The 17,333-nt window shown below is 40.0% G+C and overlaps 2 protein-coding genes across 57 annotated transcripts in view; one reads left to right on the top strand and one right to left on the bottom strand.

Moving 5' to 3' along the window:
• CNBP (CCHC-type zinc finger nucleic acid binding protein) overlaps positions 1-15,387 on the bottom strand; it is a 69,391-nt gene extending 54,004 nt beyond the window's left edge. For 22 of the 39 annotated variants that reach the window (XM_046899773.1, XM_046899796.1, XM_046899799.1 and 19 more), the window contains exons 1-2: positions 14,649-15,387; positions 10,767-10,845 (exon numbers count right to left, since the gene is read on the bottom strand). The gene's annotated coding sequence lies outside the window, so the exon portion shown is untranslated. Of the gene's footprint in view, positions 1-6,616; positions 8,299-10,766; positions 10,846-14,400 lie in introns of those variants that run through there. The other 17 variants (NM_001396534.1, NM_001396537.1, XM_046899805.1 and 14 more) reach the window with 6 other exon arrangements.
• The window catches only part of RAF1 (Raf-1 proto-oncogene, serine/threonine kinase), a 68,972-nt gene that overhangs the window by 14,775 nt on the left and 36,864 nt on the right, over positions 1-17,333 (top strand). For 6 of the 18 annotated variants that reach the window (XM_040646134.2, XM_025154446.3, XM_015293012.4 and 3 more), the window contains exon 1: positions 15,483-15,611. The exons of 5 other annotated variants lie outside the window; for them this stretch is intronic. The gene's annotated coding sequence lies outside the window, so the exon portion shown is untranslated. Of the gene's footprint in view, positions 1-751; positions 810-15,149; positions 15,213-15,482; positions 16,437-17,333 lie in introns of those variants that run through there. 7 more of the 18 variants (XM_046899831.1, XM_040646136.2, XM_040646132.2 and 4 more) reach the window with 4 other exon arrangements.

Here is a 17,333-nt window from a genome sequence, read left to right as displayed (position 1 = left end):
GGCCAGAGAACTTAAGATAAGTTGTTGCCACATAACTTCTTACTTTAAACTTGCTACTGAAAGTATGCATGCTCTTTCCAAAAAGATCTGTAATCCATACTCTTTTGTATTCTCCAGAACCCCTGATATGGAATACCTCAACAGTATTTAATTGTACATCCCATTAAAGATCAGATGAGTCAAAGTGAGAAAAAACTGTATGTTACATGACTGCTTGGAAACAAAGTGATAATCAGCTTTATTTATGGAACTTGCTGATTAGTGATGGCATTTATGTTTAAAACTTCCCAGACATTTACAATTTTAGAACAATATAGCTGCTATAAAATACTGTCAGAAGGACTACATAGCATCTCCAGCTACTGCAACTTGAGCTGAGTGATTTTCTTCCTTCTTTCACAGGCCATAAGGACAACATTGTTGCTAGCCATGCAAGCCTAATGTTCCTATATTATAATATCATCATTACTATGATTTGGACAGTGGTACTATGGTTTGGCAAGTGGTCTACAGAAACTCCTCACAGATGCTACATTTTGTAGATGTGTAGAACAAATGCACAAATACTATGAACTGTAAGAATGCATGAAAGACTTCAATCTGAGTTAGTCTTTCTAGGGGGAAAAGATGCGCATATAACATGCTTTTAGAGAGTGCACCCTTCCATGGTAAACTTCTCTACCAATTACTGAGTCCATTTTGAGTCTTTTGTTTTGTTTTTTCTTTCCTCCACTCTCTGCTTTCCCCCCAGACAAATGAAAAAGAAAGGAGCAGATAACTCAGATGAAGAAAGAGATTGTTATTTGCAGGTGGGACTTTCTCTTATGTGTGAACATAGGCGCACGCCTGCTTGGCACGGGAATGTCAGTGAGGTTTGCTCCTGCCTGATTTCAGCTGTATGTTCTGCCTCACATACGTGGCAAGTGAGAACTCTTGTATAGCTGACTCATGGCTGGAGAGGGAAACTTACATAGCAAATAGTTCTGCTTTCCAGTCTTGCATGCACTTTAATTGTTCTTGCTGTTCAAAACATTTGCTTTTCTTCGGTTTCCAGTTGCTTACCCTTCACCAATACAGTACTTTTTTTCCCATAGCTTTCCAGTGTTAGCAGCTATTTTGGGTGTTTTTCTTGTCAATATTCCAGTTACTTCTCATACTAGCAGGAATTTGACTTATGAACATGTATATCCTTCGTATAGCCAATGTTGATGCCTCAAACAGTCGAAAGTGCTTAGAGAACAAGGAAAGCATGACTGTTTCCTTTCCAAGGTTAGAAGATTGAAGCATCAATCAATCAAAATCAAACCTATGGACCCTTACTGAACAAAACATTTCCTAAATATATTCAAAAATATTGGAGCTTAATCCTCATTAAAGTAGAATCCAGGAGTCTTGTGAAGTTTGCTATCCATCATTTCATCCTTCCTTACTGACAAATGAAGTTTAAAACAAGACTGAAAACTGAAGACTAAAACTTTGTCTCACAGAGATGGCATCACAGATTGCCTTTGTGACATGACCTCTCTTCCATTAAGGTTTTGAGCCTGTTGGTACTGCCTTGGGCATAGCTGGAGCATATTTCTGGGACAATGTGACACCTCATAAGCATGCAGTACATTAGCAGCCTGCAGAAGTGCAATAGGTAATAGGTGCTTAGGAGCATTGTGCTGACAGCTGCTCTGGAAATGGCCCTTCTAGAGCCTTTTAGAAGTAGCTTTACAGAGAGTTTTGCACTCTGTGTTACTTGGGCTAAGGTTTCCACCTCAGTCCCTAGTTCAGTGTTGCCAAGTTTTGTGACTTCATTGAATCAAGCAAATTAGGTGAGGACTAGTATTAATATTACGAGGTTATGAGAAATTCTAGCCCTACTGTGGCTTGCAGCCTTCCATGAGGACAAAACTCTTCTGAACATCTGCTTTTCTTGCTGTTCTGCTAGAATTAGCCTTTCTGCTCCTGCTTCTAGCAGCAGGTAAGGCCAGAAGAGGAAGTGGAACAAACTTCCTGCTAGCAAGGAGACTGAAATGTGAGTGTGAGAAAGAGCTCCTGAATCTGGGGTCAAATAAACTTGAGAATGGTGGCAGTGAAACAATGTGTACTATCCTCTTATCTTTTGGGGATAGCTGAAGGAGTAGAAACAACCAACGAACCCTCCTTCATGGGACAAATCTAATCTTTAAACAGGATTTTTTTTTTCCTCATGGTAAAACTTCATGGTTTTGTTTCAATGGTTGTGGGTTTTTTGTTTGTTTGTTTTGGGTTTGTTTGATGAAGAGGCAGCAGCTATAGGTGTGGCTAACCACAGATATTCCCTGTTACTGCCTCAATACTTGACAATCTTTCCTTACGTGTACTTTCACTAACAAAGTCATCCTGGGATTCTTGAGAAAAATCTCTTGTGTTATTTTCAGGACCAGCAGAGCGCTTAACATCTCCCTAAGCCCATTCTGATTACTCACCTAACGGACTTGGCTAGTTTCTGGCAGAGCCACAAGTTGAGCCCATCTCTGCTTTAAAACTAATGCCTTTGTAGTTGTTGCTTGTTATAATTTAAAACTTGCTATTATATTATGATGTATATTTTTATTCCACATTTTACCTTATAGCCACGTTACTTGCTCATTAACACCTTGCTCTACGAAGAGAATTAAATAGTACAAAACATTACACTTGAACATTCAAGCATTCTAGAATAAAAGTGAACAGGAATTAATGGAGCTGAATAGTACGAGTACCCCTAACAACCAGGAGCTATGACAGTATTCAAAGCCAAAAGAGTCTGCTGCTGAACTGTGTTATGATGTGGTAGAAAGAGCAGGTAACAAATATATTTATTGGCTAGCTGAAATTCAAGACCAGTTCTAAAAGATGGATCCAGCAAGCTGTGCAACTTGTAGCAGGACCACTTATTTTTTGTTTTCCTTTCTTTTAAAGGAGATTCTAAAATTGTGTGTGGCCGTATTCCAAGCTGGAAAGAGCAGTGCTTCTCATGTGGTTTGAAATATCCAGCCACTTGGCCAATGATCTCATGTACCAGGGCATATGGAATGAAGCTCTTGCTTCCATTAGCATATTAGCACACTGCATACCATCTTTTATTTATTTTTTTAACCATTTACAGCTCAGTACTGCAGTCTATGTGTTTTCAAATCCATGGGAATAGAAATATTGAAAGTTGTTTCATTTTTCTCTTTCTGACTAGCCTAGTCGTGTTTTAGGATAATGCTTCTGAATGAAGTTTCCAAAATATTTCAGACTTTGGAAAACTTTATCCTGAAGCCTATTAATACAGTGGGAGCGCAGGCAGGCAAAATTGAAATGCAATGCACTGCCCTTTGCTGCATCTCAAATTTCCCGTGCACGCCTCTTTAAAAGAACATACAGTAGAAAAGCAACAGATCAAAAATCCTCTATACATGACATGAGCCCCATAATGGAGTACTTTAAATTCCTATATCTACTTCTGTCCTTGGGCAGAAGAAATTAAGTGGCTGCACGAGGATGCCTTTAATACAGAGTAACGTTTCCAGAAACGAAGGCCTTATCCATTACTTCTGTGCAGTGCTTTGCACTCCTATGCCAAGGTTAGTATCAGATTTTTCTACTATGGGATACCGATGTAAGCAGTGAATGCATACAGATGAACACTGCCCTTGACCTGATTCACCGCACTCTGACTAACTTTTCTGCTGGTTCATGTTTTCCCTAGAGTTTCACTGAATATAATTTTCTTTAATTTAAAAAAGCAAGGTTTTATTCCACATTAACATTACGTCATTCCATGTGACTCCTCCTGTAGCTATTTTTGTAGCCTATGGTCGTATCACTTAGTTCCTAGAATCCCAATGATAAATTTTAACAGTGAGTGTTAATTTATTTGTGAACTTCTGTATTTCTTTTGACTGCAGAGTTCCTCATTTTACTTCTTTTTTAACGGATGAAAATGGCTTGAAATTACTTGACTGAGAAGCTGCAATTTAAAAAGTGAAAAACTGATAATAAACAATCTTTGTTTTCTCCACCCCAAAAAAAAGGTGTGTGGGTTTTTTCTTAATGTAAATGAAATCTATTTAATATGGTTGCATTTTGTAAGAGTAGAAATTAATTTCAGAACAGCTGTGTATACCCGTTTGGTGGGAATCTGCTGTGTAATTCTATCAAACTACGTGTACTTGCTACATACACTAGACCTTAAGATTTAATTTTTCATAGGTGAATCTAAATTGAAACCTGATAACCGAATTCAGATACGTCTTTGTTGTTGTCCTAACGTGATAAGAATTGAAGGCGCTTTCTTTGTAAGTTACTTCTAGAATCATTTAGTTGACTCACTGTGGCATGAAGTGAGATAAAACAAAAGTGAAATCTTGATGTATAGGGATATTTCAGTGCTGTTTGACTTCTAGGATATATCAGATAGCTGTAACAGGCTGTATGGTGCAACTGTTGCCAAGAAGTGATGATAGTTGTTCTTACATTAGATTTATTGGTATTATACCATACAACTTCCTCCTCTGTCGGTCATACCTAAAGCTAACCCTCCTACCAAGTTTGCAAGTAGATGGATGTGTTGTGATAATGAGTCAAAGCCTGACTTTTGAATATCCTTTGTCTTGTACTGAGTCAGAGCTAGATCTCTGACCATTGTAGGGTATGTTGCTTAGCACTGAAAATATACTTAACTGCAAAAGGCATTTCAGGTAGCATGACTTTTAGTACGCTAACTTAGATTCTCCAGGTTAGAGGCCACCTCCTGAATCATGAGCTGTGCTGTCTCTACATGCTTTAATGATTATTATTCAGGTGAATGAAAGCCTCCTTGTAAAGGCCAAATTATAAGGATTGATAGATCCAGATAGATCCTCCTGGAAACAGAGGTCAGTGGGAAGTGATCCAAAACTCCACTCGAGTTATCAGAATAACACAAAATATTCTGGCAAACAGACTCCTTGCAAAGCAATATGGTTTGGATGTCAAAACAACAGGCTTGCCAGCCTTTGCTCCTCAATTTTGTTAAGGACACCTCTCATTGACACAATGCATACTCAGTTTTCATTCTGAAGTAATACCTAGGACAGTAAAATGTTTGTAGGTGTTAGACTTTAAATATACTGTTCTAGAGACCCAGTGTAGTCTACCGACTTTTAAAAAACAAAACAACCAAAAATACCAGGAAGGATCTTTCCCTGAAAACCTAAAGAAGAAGAATTGGCTGAAGAGAAAGTGCTATCAGATGCAAGAAGTCATCTGTCAAAAGGAGTAATTTCTAAACGACAATTTAAAAGCCATTGGCTCTGCTATTTTAAATATAAAATTATAGCAAAGCAGACACAAACTGCAAAAGATAACTTAAAGAAAGCATAAACACTCCAGAAGACATTTTCAAATGCAAAGAAAATCAGCCTTCATTTCTAGAAAATCCTACTTTGAATGCTTGGGAGGTCACAGTCAGGGAAAAATACTTTTGTTTCTTTGTTTTGTCCGTAGCAGCCTTCCTCATAATCTAGGTTCTGAATCCATGGCTAGGAAATGCCTACAAATGCATACTAGAGTATCTACTTTCTGCAATTGCCAAACTGTTAATTATCTTGTAGGAGATAAGGAAAGATTTTAATAAATGGACACGTGACAAGTACTTGTCTTAAAAAAAAAAAAAAAAAAAAAACTTTACTTTTCCACTGGAAAGTCCTAATCTGTTTAGTTGCTTATCTTGTGGAAGCTGTTCTGTATCTCTAATGATCCTTTTTGCCCTCTTCTGTTCCTCTTTCAATTTTATTAGATGCATTCTGGCAAGGTACAGGCCAGTATGCATTCTGTAGTCAAAATGTGGGTACACCCTTGACTTATACCATAAAATAAGTTTTCCTTTCCTATTTTTTGTTGTTGTTCTCAGCTCTCATCCTAAATTCCTAACATTTTTTGTTGTCTTAGCCATTGCTGAGCACTGAGCTGGCACTTCTGGGAGGTATTCACAGTAATCCCACATCTCGTTATCTAGTTGACGAGAGCTGAACCAGAAAACCCAGTGTATGATGTAGGTTTTATTTTCCCAGTCTATTGAATTTGCAAAAGATTTAATCTAATTCATAATTTAATACTATTTTTTTTCAATGTCTGCATTTGTCTCGACTGTCTTTAAAGCTCTGTTTATCAGCAAATTATTTTACCTTTTATATCTCTCCAATTGTTTTGTTTTTTTTCAACTTTTTGGAGAAGTTCTGCTTTTTTTTTCAAGCAGAACCTATAAAGCAAGAGGTAAATAAATCATAGCAAAGGGAACTTGTTAAATTAGTCTGTATATTTTTCATAACTTCAGCTGTGATTGTATATAATATTGCTTCTTTTATCAGTGTGATAAACAGATGGGTGAGAAGGTATGGCCTTTGAGATATACTTTGCATATGCAAAAAGATACTCTTCCTGTGATCCTGAGTTTCTAACTACTTAGATTGCAGTTTCACAAACCAAATAATTGGATGTGTAGGTTGTTGTTAAGTGGGGAGATTCCAGGCTCTATACACACCATCCACTAGCTGAGCCTTTCTGCTCCTTTCCTTGCATTGATCAAGAAGTCCTGAGAATGCGCGATTAGTCATGAAAACATAAAAATCTGACTCACCATGTGGACTTACGATTGCTAAATCCAGTATGAGAGACAGGGCAGGAAACATGCAGCTAAGCTGAAAGGGGGGGCAGAGAGGGGGAGGCAAGAACTGTTCCTTTGGGAATAGTCTATAATTAGACTGTGTTAAACGTATTGTGAAACTGCACCTAAGCCATAAAGCGTAGCAGTGCTCTTACTTCTTTACAGAGGACAAACTGGTACTGAAAAATTAACAAAAATCCAGAATATCCCCACTCCCAGCCCAGGACATTAAAGGAATGTAGCCCAAATGTTCTGATTCAATGTAAAGTTTTAACCTCAGACAAAAAGATTAATAGCTGTCCACACTATCAGACCTGTAACTTTCCTTGGGCACATCTGTGTTTATTATACTGGTCAGTATTCAAATTACTTATGCAGAAAGTTAAAACCTGTGCCAAGGAATTAAGTCAATAAGTGAAGTTCTCTAACTAAATTAAAAAGATCAATTCAGTTCAATCTGTTCGGCAGCGTCTAGTTCCAATTAGAATAACCAGCAAAACTTTAATTTTTAGCCTGCTTTTATGAGTCAAAAGGCCCACTGCAGCCTTATACAAATAAAAAGAGATAAATGCAGTTGGCATTCTTGCTGGGAAAGCATACTGGGTGGCACAGATCTAATGCCACCCAAGTGATGCAACAACTTCAGAACTGATGGCAATTGTGAAGACAGGAGAAGAAAGAACTAAGTACAAAAACAGAGAGCCATTAAGGCTCCATGATAACAGTGCTCTTTTTGCTATTTGTTTACTCTTGTATTATCAGTGGGAAATCAGAGTAACAAGTTCAGGTTAAACTTAAAATTAAAGCAGTTCAGTTTGAAGATAGCTGCTTTCAGAAACATTAGCATACATACAGCATACCAACAGCTGGTTAAGTATGACATACTGGCACTCATGATGGCATTCATAATTACATTCACTTATTCTAAAATGCTAATGAAGACCAGCGGTGTTATCCCTTGTAGTAAACAGTGGTATGTAAGAGTAGCACTCATACTGCTTACTGCCTTGAAAGACTTTCTCTGTATTACATCACTGTGAAAGAATAACTCTATATTCTGTTCTGGAAGCCTTCTTGAAACTGCTATTCTTTTATTCCCTTGAATGAGAAATGCAGTGTTCCACATGAAAACTACTTGTTTCCATACGAAGATATCTGTTTTAATAACTTACATAAGTATTTAAAGTTCTGCTTAACTTTGGCTACCTAGGCTTTTATTTCCTTATCAAGTCTTTTTTATAAAACATTACTTTCAGTACGCTCTTGGAAAGGCTGCTGAGGTTTCTGGCCCAGTGGAACAATTGAATTTACTCAGAGTAATCAAATTCTACAGCAGTAGCACTATTTTTCAAGTAGCACTTTCCTCCCCAGAAGTTCAACTACAAAGTAAAGGTAATTAAAACATTTTGGCTTTTTGTCAAATTCCAAATAAAGGCTTCCTTGGCAAGTATCCTCTCTAATGTTTCATGTAAGTTGTTCTATAGGAGTTCCACGTTCCTCAAGGAAAAGCAATTTTACAGAACAGGAATCTCAGCTATCCTTATTTCTTAACTGTTTTATTATTTATTGTTCCATATCACAACTCAGCAGTAGCATATTTTGTTGGAAATTCTTTCCATTACTCATAAAGCCACACAAACATCTTGGCGCTTTCCTCAGAGAATTCTTAACTTCCTATAAAAACAAGCAACAGAAAGCTACCAGGAAAAATAACCAGAAGTTTTTTCATCACTTGAGTCTACTTTCTATGCCTAAGAGAAAGTTGGATTTTCCACATGTTTAAGTCAAATACTCAAGTGAACTGCATGGCCTATTTTAAAACAAACAAATCTATGATGTACTATTTAACATGAAATATACTGTCAAATATGAGAACAGATCCTATTTCCTACCCATTCTCAAAGATTTCCTGCGGTTGCTATAGAAATTGAAATTATTCTTGAATAGGCTCGCTTTTCCCTTTGTTCACTTAGATGTGAGATCTCACTGTTTTTCAAATGTATAAGTAGCTGTCATCCCAATTAAGCTTCTAAAATCCCATGCTTTAAGTATAAAATACAGGCTAATATACCTGTATGACACCTGTAACTTAGTTTGCTGTGATAATGCTTAACTACTCAGTATTACTCTGGCTACTAGAGGGGTTCAGATATACGGTAATACCAAATTTCACCATGTTAAATATGATATTTTCTGTAGTGCGTGATGCCAAAGCTTTACACTGATCACGTTTAAATACTCTAGTCTGATCTAAGCTGTGTACAAATGAAAACATAATCATGGTAAGGCTTGGCACGTATTTGCACACTTAAAAGGAATGACCTACCTTGGAGAGAATCAAGAAGCAAATCAGAATGCCAGGTACATCTGGAAGAGCTGATTTGTCTTTTATGCAACTTACTAATAGGAAATTTACTCAATTTTACTAAATCTTACATATTTCAAGTAATCTGAAAACTGGCTTATAAAAATACACATCGTTTATTTCAAACAAAACGGTGTTGATGGACACAAACACATTTAGCAATGAACTTAACTGATGATATGTCATTAAACATTAAATAGAATCTAGCATAATAATAATAATTTTGCTTGCATTTTTGTCAGCTAAGAGCATGATCTCACTTTAAACTCAGTAAATCAAAACCCATATAACTTCGAGGAAACAATGTTGTTGCTTTGCACTGGAAGTTTTACCCAAATATTAGTTAAATAGCTAATTTTGAACTCTACTTCTGCAAGCTATAAGAAGGCAGAGCATCTACCCAGAGTGTGGCTCGGTCAAGCACAAGATGCTTTGGTGTCAAGTGGACTGCACACATCAGTGTAAGATACTCTGGTCACAATATTTCTTATTAACTTCACAGCCTTCATAAGAGAGGGGGAGAAATCCACCTCAGTTTATTTTGAAAAGATAGTCTTAAAAGATACATATTTGACAAGAGTGTCCTGGGGAGAGGTCTTAGCATTGATTCTCCTCAGATAGCAATACTGCTTTTGAGTTTCACACAACTTGCCTCAGGAAAGATTTAACTTTATCCTCAATTACTCTGTCAGAACCATTGTGAAGCACCCATGGCCCTGAAATACTGTAAGTGATATTCCATTTAGGATTAAAGTACTGGTGTGGTATATATGGACGAATTAAAGCAGTGATATGTTGAAATCATCAACCCCCAAATTAGAATTATATATAAATATGTATTATGTACTGGTGACATGAATTTGCTGTTCCTGTTCTTCCCTTCAACTATAAAATATATGGAGGGGTGTGGTGGGGGAAGGCCTTCTTTGATGTCCTGTCTGAAAGTTAGAGTCTGAGCACAGAATCAGAATACCTGAATTCACAAAGATGTTAGCAGTTCATAATTTTCCTGTACAAAAATTTTGCTTTTCTTATCCAGCCCTACAGCTGACTAGAACTGATGTCTCAGCAGTAATGTTTCAGCAGATACTTAAGCTCTTATGTCACTGTTCCATTTATGTAAGCCTTTCTTCTGCATTTAACCTGTTTTGTTGCTAATACAAAGCTTCTGTCTCTACCAGGAAAATCTGAAGTAAAGGAAAGGCTGAATAACTAGGTCTGACAACATCTGAGTATTAGATATCCATCTTGAAAGTATTAGAAATACTCGGGTATGACCAGGCATGTTGATACTCATTTCTCAGCAACTGCTGAAAGATTTAACAAATCTACTAACACAGCATAGCTCAGTTTTGGAGTAAGGCATAACAGAAGACTTGTATGTTTGCATTCCTTTGACCTGATGTCTTTGCTAATTACTGTTCAAGTAATTTAGTTGTTTTGTTCACAGCATTGTTTTTTATCTTGAAAAAGAAACAACAACAACAAAAAAAGCCTTACAAAAAATATGACCAAAACGAACACCATGTTGTACTAGCAGCTTTAAAAGTAATTTAACTTTTCCATTGGAAGAAAAGCATGTTCTGCTGCATGTAATCGATGCGATTACTATAGATGAGTCTAAGAGAAATGAATTTGTAACAAAAGCAACCAAAAATTAACAAATGGCATCAAACATCTGATGAAAACAACCCTTACACTGATAATCTAGACACTACATTAATCATGCATATACTTTTTTTGAACTAGAATACATACACTGGATCATCCAACGGAGCTTCACATGCTGCAGGCTAGCAATGCGTTCTGTTGCTGGCAAGAATGCTGATGTTGATACCTGTAACAGAGATGTAGCCCATCAGCATACACCGAAACTTTCACCAACGCATTTTAGCCTAGATCTGAAATACAGTGTATCAGAATGCTTTATACTCCACAGCTCCATTACCAACACAGCTCAATCAACTCAAAAATCCTTCACTGTCGTCATAACTTCAGAAACAGAACAATGAAAATTTAAAATTATGATGTAAGCGCATCTTCATGTCCTTCTAAGCACAATTTGCTATATATTGCACTGATAGACCAAGTATCAAAGGGTGGCTAAAACAGGTATGTTTGCCAAAGCTAATGTATGCCTTTGATCACCTATCTTTGCTCATCTGCATGTTTAAGATGAACTTGAAACACGGTGGATTAAGGTTAATGCTGAAAGCCAAATACTTTAAAAAATAAATAAATGCAGTAAATGAAGGATCTACTTCTCTTAGTACATGAACATGTGTATGGACTGAAATAGACTTCTGTCTTCTTGCTAAGCAGAAATATATCAAATCCTTGAATGATGCCAGGTATTTATAACTTAATATCTATATTATAATTAGTTTGGCTTTATCTGGGAATAACAGTGCTGGAGAGCAGCTTGTGAGCTGTCAGATAGGCTGACTAGACTGCTTTTGATTCTTGTCTCCTGGAATCTACCTTTGATAAACGCTGTGTGATATCAGACAGAATGCAAGCCAGTGTTTCTGTGTACAACAGAACTGTATGTCTACAAAGATAGGATCCTCTTCAAATCTATTAAAAAAAAAAAAAAAGGCTGTTTTCTGAAGAATTACAACATATACGATCTGCAAGAAGATAAAAGGAAACTTAAAATGTTTAGTTCTGTTGCCTGTCATCCCTCAGTATGTTCTGAACATGTATACACACAGAAATAATCACATACACGTGTGCGTGCGCATACATCTTCCTTTTCTTATTCCACTGCTACTGATTCAATGCCCATCATTCTTCACATAAAGCTGAAATGTTGTCATCCTGTGTGCATCACTACAATGGCCAGTTTCTAGAGAAACTAAGTACAGAATGCAGTTCAGATACTGCACACAATAAATTGTCCATACGCAGGAAAAATAATGCACAGCTTGGGGTCATGCCAAGTCAGATACTGGACTATTTATGCAGCTCTGTGTCAGGTATTTGAAAAATAATAAGAATCTTTCAGAAATTTGTCAGGAAGGAGCTATTTATTTATGGGTGTTATTTTTAAGCTGTACTACCTAGCTGTGAGTAGATCTTGTTGTTGTTAGGCTTCTTCAGAAAGTCAAAATAAACCCAATAAACCAGCTTGGTTAGGTTTCTAAAATAGACTACATGTATATATCAAACTACTGTGTTTGTTGTCTATGAAGTAACAAGGATTATTCAGGCAGCAAAACAAATGGAAGACTTGATTTGTATTTATTACTTTTTAAAATTATTTTTCCCCTGTTGGAGCTCATATACTGCTTATTCAAATTGAGCATTTATTCACCGTGCAAATGGCACAGATCACTTCAGCATCCCCACTCTGTGTTATTTTCTTGCTTTGATATTCTCAGTATACAGTGGTCTCGATTAATTGACTAATACATTTGTCCTGTGCTCTTCTTTCAAGCCTCCTAAGTTATGTTTCTGACCAAAGGTACATCAATCAGTCCTTACGGTGAGAGTCTGCTCTCAAATCTATTTCTATCTGGAGATGGAGACAGTTACAGTGATGATTACCTAATAAAATACAGCTCTGTCACATACAACTTGGTGGAGGTCACTTTTAAACCAAATGGCTCTGATAGTGAGGGGGTTGGGTTGGTTGGTTGGTTGATTTATCTTTGGGTCAGATTTTACCCCTTTTGCACATAAAGGGGCAACCAAGGTGTGTATAAAACAAAGTGAGCCAATGGGCTCAGGCTGAGTCGCACAGCAGAGACAATGCTTTGTAACCAGCACATCTGTTTAAATTCTCAAGTTCCAAAGTTCTGACCAGCACTCTCATATGTCACTGCTCCATTTCACGTTAGAAGATAAGTCTTGGTAATAGGTACTGTAAATGAGTAGCTAAAAATTCAAGAAAGCAACTTAATACCTCCTGTCTGGAGAGGACTCAGAGAACTGGATGGGGCAGTGCAGGATCTCTGAATTTTCCTAGAAGCAAGTTGCACTGCATTGAAATTGGAGCTGAAATTTTCTGCTGCACTACATATAATAAGCCTGAGATACTGGATATCTATAATACCACAGATTGCAGAGAGAACATATGGAGGATAGAAAAGTGGTAGGCAGCTTGTTGAAAATCTTAACAATATATTTCATGTAAGACTATCAGTGATTTTTTTTTCAGTAAAAGGTCATTGCTTACTGCTTATAGAGCTGCACTCTGAGAATAAATAATTTATTTCTGTAATGTTTAATGAAAAACTATTTCAGTTTTACTTTGAAGTGTTTCCGCACAAATTTGCATTTAAAACCTACCTCGGTTGACATTTCTGTCAAATATTTTTATTGTTATGTTTATTTAAGGGCAACATAAGAATCATAGGTATACGTGTGCCTAATAGGTGGAGTAAAGTATTAGAGATGAATTGATTCTGTAACACATACTGAACTGCTAGGCAAAGTTTCTTTTGTTAACTCTCAAGTATTTAGGTTAGTTTGACCCTGAAAATAAATAACATGAATTTAAATATAGATACTCATATAGAAGCTTTGTATTGGACTGTCCATTCTGCATACCAAACTAAATGATGACCTAAAAGATCTACTAATGCAAATCCCCAGGGGTTGGAACCTGCAGGCACACAGCTCAACACAACCCCATCTTAGTCTGCACAACTTCCGCTGAGTTCTTGGAGAGCGTAAGTTGCTCCAGAATCCATACTTTCCAGGGAAATACTGGGATCACTGCACCCTTATCTATGGTGGTAAAGACTGAACTTTTTGGGAGGAGATGTCCTAAGTTATTAACATAGCAAAAGACAAGCTACCAAAACTTTGCTTCAGTATGTGGCTGAAAAGATGCTGATTAGAGTGGAGGAAAGGGATGTGACAGTATGCAATGTTGTCAGATGAACAGCATCCAACGTTTAGTTGGATATGCATAAAATAAAAAGAGTCTGTTGTGAACAATATAACAGAAATATCTCATGAGAACAGACTGCGTTAGTTTCCTTTCCAGCGAAACAAGTATACTGCTTTGTGAACTTCATATATAAGATGTTCTATTGTTATAAAAACATATGCAGTTTAAGTTCTACAATGCAGAAATAAAAAACAAACAAAAAACTACATAAAAACAAAGAACAAATTTTAAATGACATAGTTTAACTATCTGAAACTCAGCTTGAATCTGAAGTGGTTTGATCTATGACTACGATTCTTGATGTTTCTATTCTTTTTGAAAGCTTAAAATGTTACGATTTAAGCTTCTCATGTCATGTTTTTATTCATTTTACATTATTGTATTTTAAGGTTCTCCTTTTACCAATATCTGTACTGCTGTCTACAACATTACACTGACATGCTTAGTCTTGAGCAATGCAAACACTCGCTGTACACACAGCTGTGAATTTACCTGTTTCTCCTGGGCCAACAGTTTGGCTATGAATCCTGCTAAAGTCACGTAAACTGTGCGTGCATCAGAGGACTCTTTTGGTTTAAATGTGACATGTGTGGGAAAGGCTACTCTTTGAGAATATGAAAGGTGTGATTCACGTTCATAAATCACGTACTGAATTGTGGTTTTCTGAGGACATGGAGATTTCTGTTTCAGCCTTCTAGGGTTCCTCACAGCAGATTGAAATGGGGATGGCAATTACACACCTTTCCCTGGAGGGCATCCGTAGCTGCAGCCTTTGTATGTTGTTCTTTTCTTATTTGGTGTTTAGGAGAGGCTGCCCAGCAGTGCTGCTTTTCCTTTGCCCTTGTTGTTGATGTGACTTCAGCTGAGCTGCAGCCTTGGATTATGCAGCATAAGCCTCCCTCTGCAGAGGAGCCCCAAATAAGGCTGAGAGAGCTTTACTGAAGGCTCTCTTCAGAGAAATGCTTGTTTGAAGACCAATTAATCTAACGACTGTAAGCCTGCACGTTCTTACGAAAAAAAAAAAAAAACAGCAATAGGAGAAACGTTTTATACTGCAGTGGCTATCCTTCCAAGTCTTTAGGACGATAAATTGATTGCCATTTAGCGTGGGCACTTGATGCCTTCAGAGCCTGGACGAGTGAGGCCCGGCCCGCGTCCGACGGCTCCTCCTCGCCCGCTGAGGGGAAAGCTGCGCGCCCGGGCTTTCCCGATACCTTTCCCAGCGGTGATACCCCACCCCTGGCGGCACGCACCGCCCCTCGGGCCGCTGCCAGCTCCCTGCAGCGCGGGGCTCGCTGCTCCCGGTAAGACTTACGGGCAGATGCGGGCCGGGGGGCCGCGCTACGCCCAGTGTCTGAGAACGCGCTCGTCTTGAGGAGCCGCCACACGCGCAGCCCGCCATACCCGCGCGGTTCTGAAGGGGCCGCGCCGCAGCGCCTCAGCCGCCACCGCTCCCAAATGGCGGCTCCTGGAGGGGGCGGGGGAGCGGGGAGGAGCGCTCCATCGGCAGTTCGGTGCTCGGAGAGGAGGGCGGTGCGAGGAGGAAGGAGCCAGGCGTGGGGAAGGAGCCGAGCGCCGGCGGGTCGATGGGCGGCGGATAAATGTCTCGCTGGGTGCGGGGCCGCCATTTTAGATGAGGAACGAAACGAACGGCGCTGAAGGGAGATGAGCCCGGAGGCGGCGGTCGGGAGGGAGTGACATAGGTAGGGCGGCGCGGGGCTGCGAGCGGGGCGGAGGGGTCCGCTTCTCTCCGTTCTGCCTATTGTCTCGGCTCTTCCTCGGTGCCGCCGCTGCCTGGAGAGGAGCCCCGGGCACGGCGCCGCGGGGGAAGGCGGCCGCTCGGCCCTGACAGGGCCCGGGGTGCGGCGGGACCTCGGTTGTCCCCGTACTGCGGGACCGGGGGGCTCTGCCCCGAGAGCTGCGGCTGAGCTCGGGCCTGGCAGCGGGGAAGGTGCCAAAAAGCCCGAGGACGGGGGGAGGGGAGGAGAGGCGGCGGGGCGCGGGGGTCCCTCAGCCGCCGGGCGGGCTGGGCGCGGTGCGATCTCTGCCTGTCAGCGCCCGGCTGGGAGCGGCGGGCCCGACGCTGCGTGCCTTCCGGCGCGGGGCTGGGGGCTGCCCGGCGGCGGGGAGCTGTTCCGGAGCCTCCTCGGGTCTCCGCGGCGCGGCACTGACGGCAGCAGCTCGGTGTCCGCGCGGCGCTTCCTGCGGGGCTGCGGCCGCTCTGCGGCTGGGATCCGCCGTTGGCCGAGTCGAAAATGGGACTGCGTCGTGGTAGCGTGGCTGTGAGCGGCGTGAGCTGCTTGCTTGGGTTCGTTCGGGCTCAGTTTAAAAAGAAGTACTTAAAAACCGGAGTGTGGTTGTTTAGGTTCTCCATTCCCTCGAGTTGCCCCGCTGTTGCCATGCAGACGTGGTGCTGCTCCCAGACTGCTCTGTTCCCGGACTCTTTTATCTACGGTTCAAATGTACACAGAAATAACCTCGCCGGCAACAGCGCTCCTCCTGTCCCCTGCGTGCACTGCCCGTGTCAGGTACAGCAACCTGCGTGGGTTTTCCTTCTTAGCCTCTAAGTCACATCCGCAGGTGCAGGGACCTCAGCTGGGACTGTGAGGCCTCAAGCGCTGTAGTGGAACTGCTGTGGCACGACGTGTATCCATCTGGGTGCTGCTGTGGGGTGCTGCAGGCACGCAGACCAAGAAAGGACTGTGGTGCAGTTAGCCTTAAACTTCAGTCAAAATACTTGGAAGTAATTTTATACAAGAGACCTTTAGAGCTTTTGAAATCTGTCTACCTATTTATTAAAGCTTCTGAAAAACCCTGATCCAAGCACTGCCTAAGATTTCTTTGTTGGGTAGCATTAGGTTATAACTGGAATGGATGTGCCTATCCTTTAGCACTTGCCTGCGGTGTAGGCGCAGAAGAAAAGACTGCAGTGATGAATGGGAGAGTTAAGTTCCAAGCAGTTTGGTTAAATCTGTTCTGAGGACATTCATTAAGAATGGAAGTGACTTTCATTTAGTTTGTCTTAAGAATATTTTCCATAGGCAAGCCCTAAGGCTACAGTTAATCATAAAAATAAGTGTGGATCTGTATTTTATGCTTATGTAGTGGATGACTGATGAATACGGTAAGCAGTTCAATCTTAGATCATTAAATCAGCAGTGGACTGGCTTATTTGGGCCAGAGCAGCAGTGCTTCCAGAAATCTGGAATGTGTTTTCATGTGGTTTGTTGCCATGCTTAATATCTTCAGGACTGGACAATGTATTGTGCAACACTGCTGACAGACCTGTTCTGAAGGAAAAGCTGGAAGCGACAGGGAAAGTCTCTCTCTTTTCCAAAGAAGATATAAAACTATTTTTTTAGTTTAATGCTTTTGCTGTGCACTTAAAAAATATCCTTTTTTTTTTTTTTTAAACAGCAACAAAG

Source organism: Gallus gallus, chromosome 12, assembly GCF_016699485.2.
Source record: "Gallus gallus isolate bGalGal1 chromosome 12, bGalGal1.mat.broiler.GRCg7b, whole genome shotgun sequence".
Taxonomy (NCBI): domain Eukaryota; kingdom Metazoa; phylum Chordata; class Aves; order Galliformes; family Phasianidae; genus Gallus; species Gallus gallus.
Note: the sequence above shows the minus strand (reverse complement) of the source record. Positions and strands in the feature narration are given on the sequence as shown.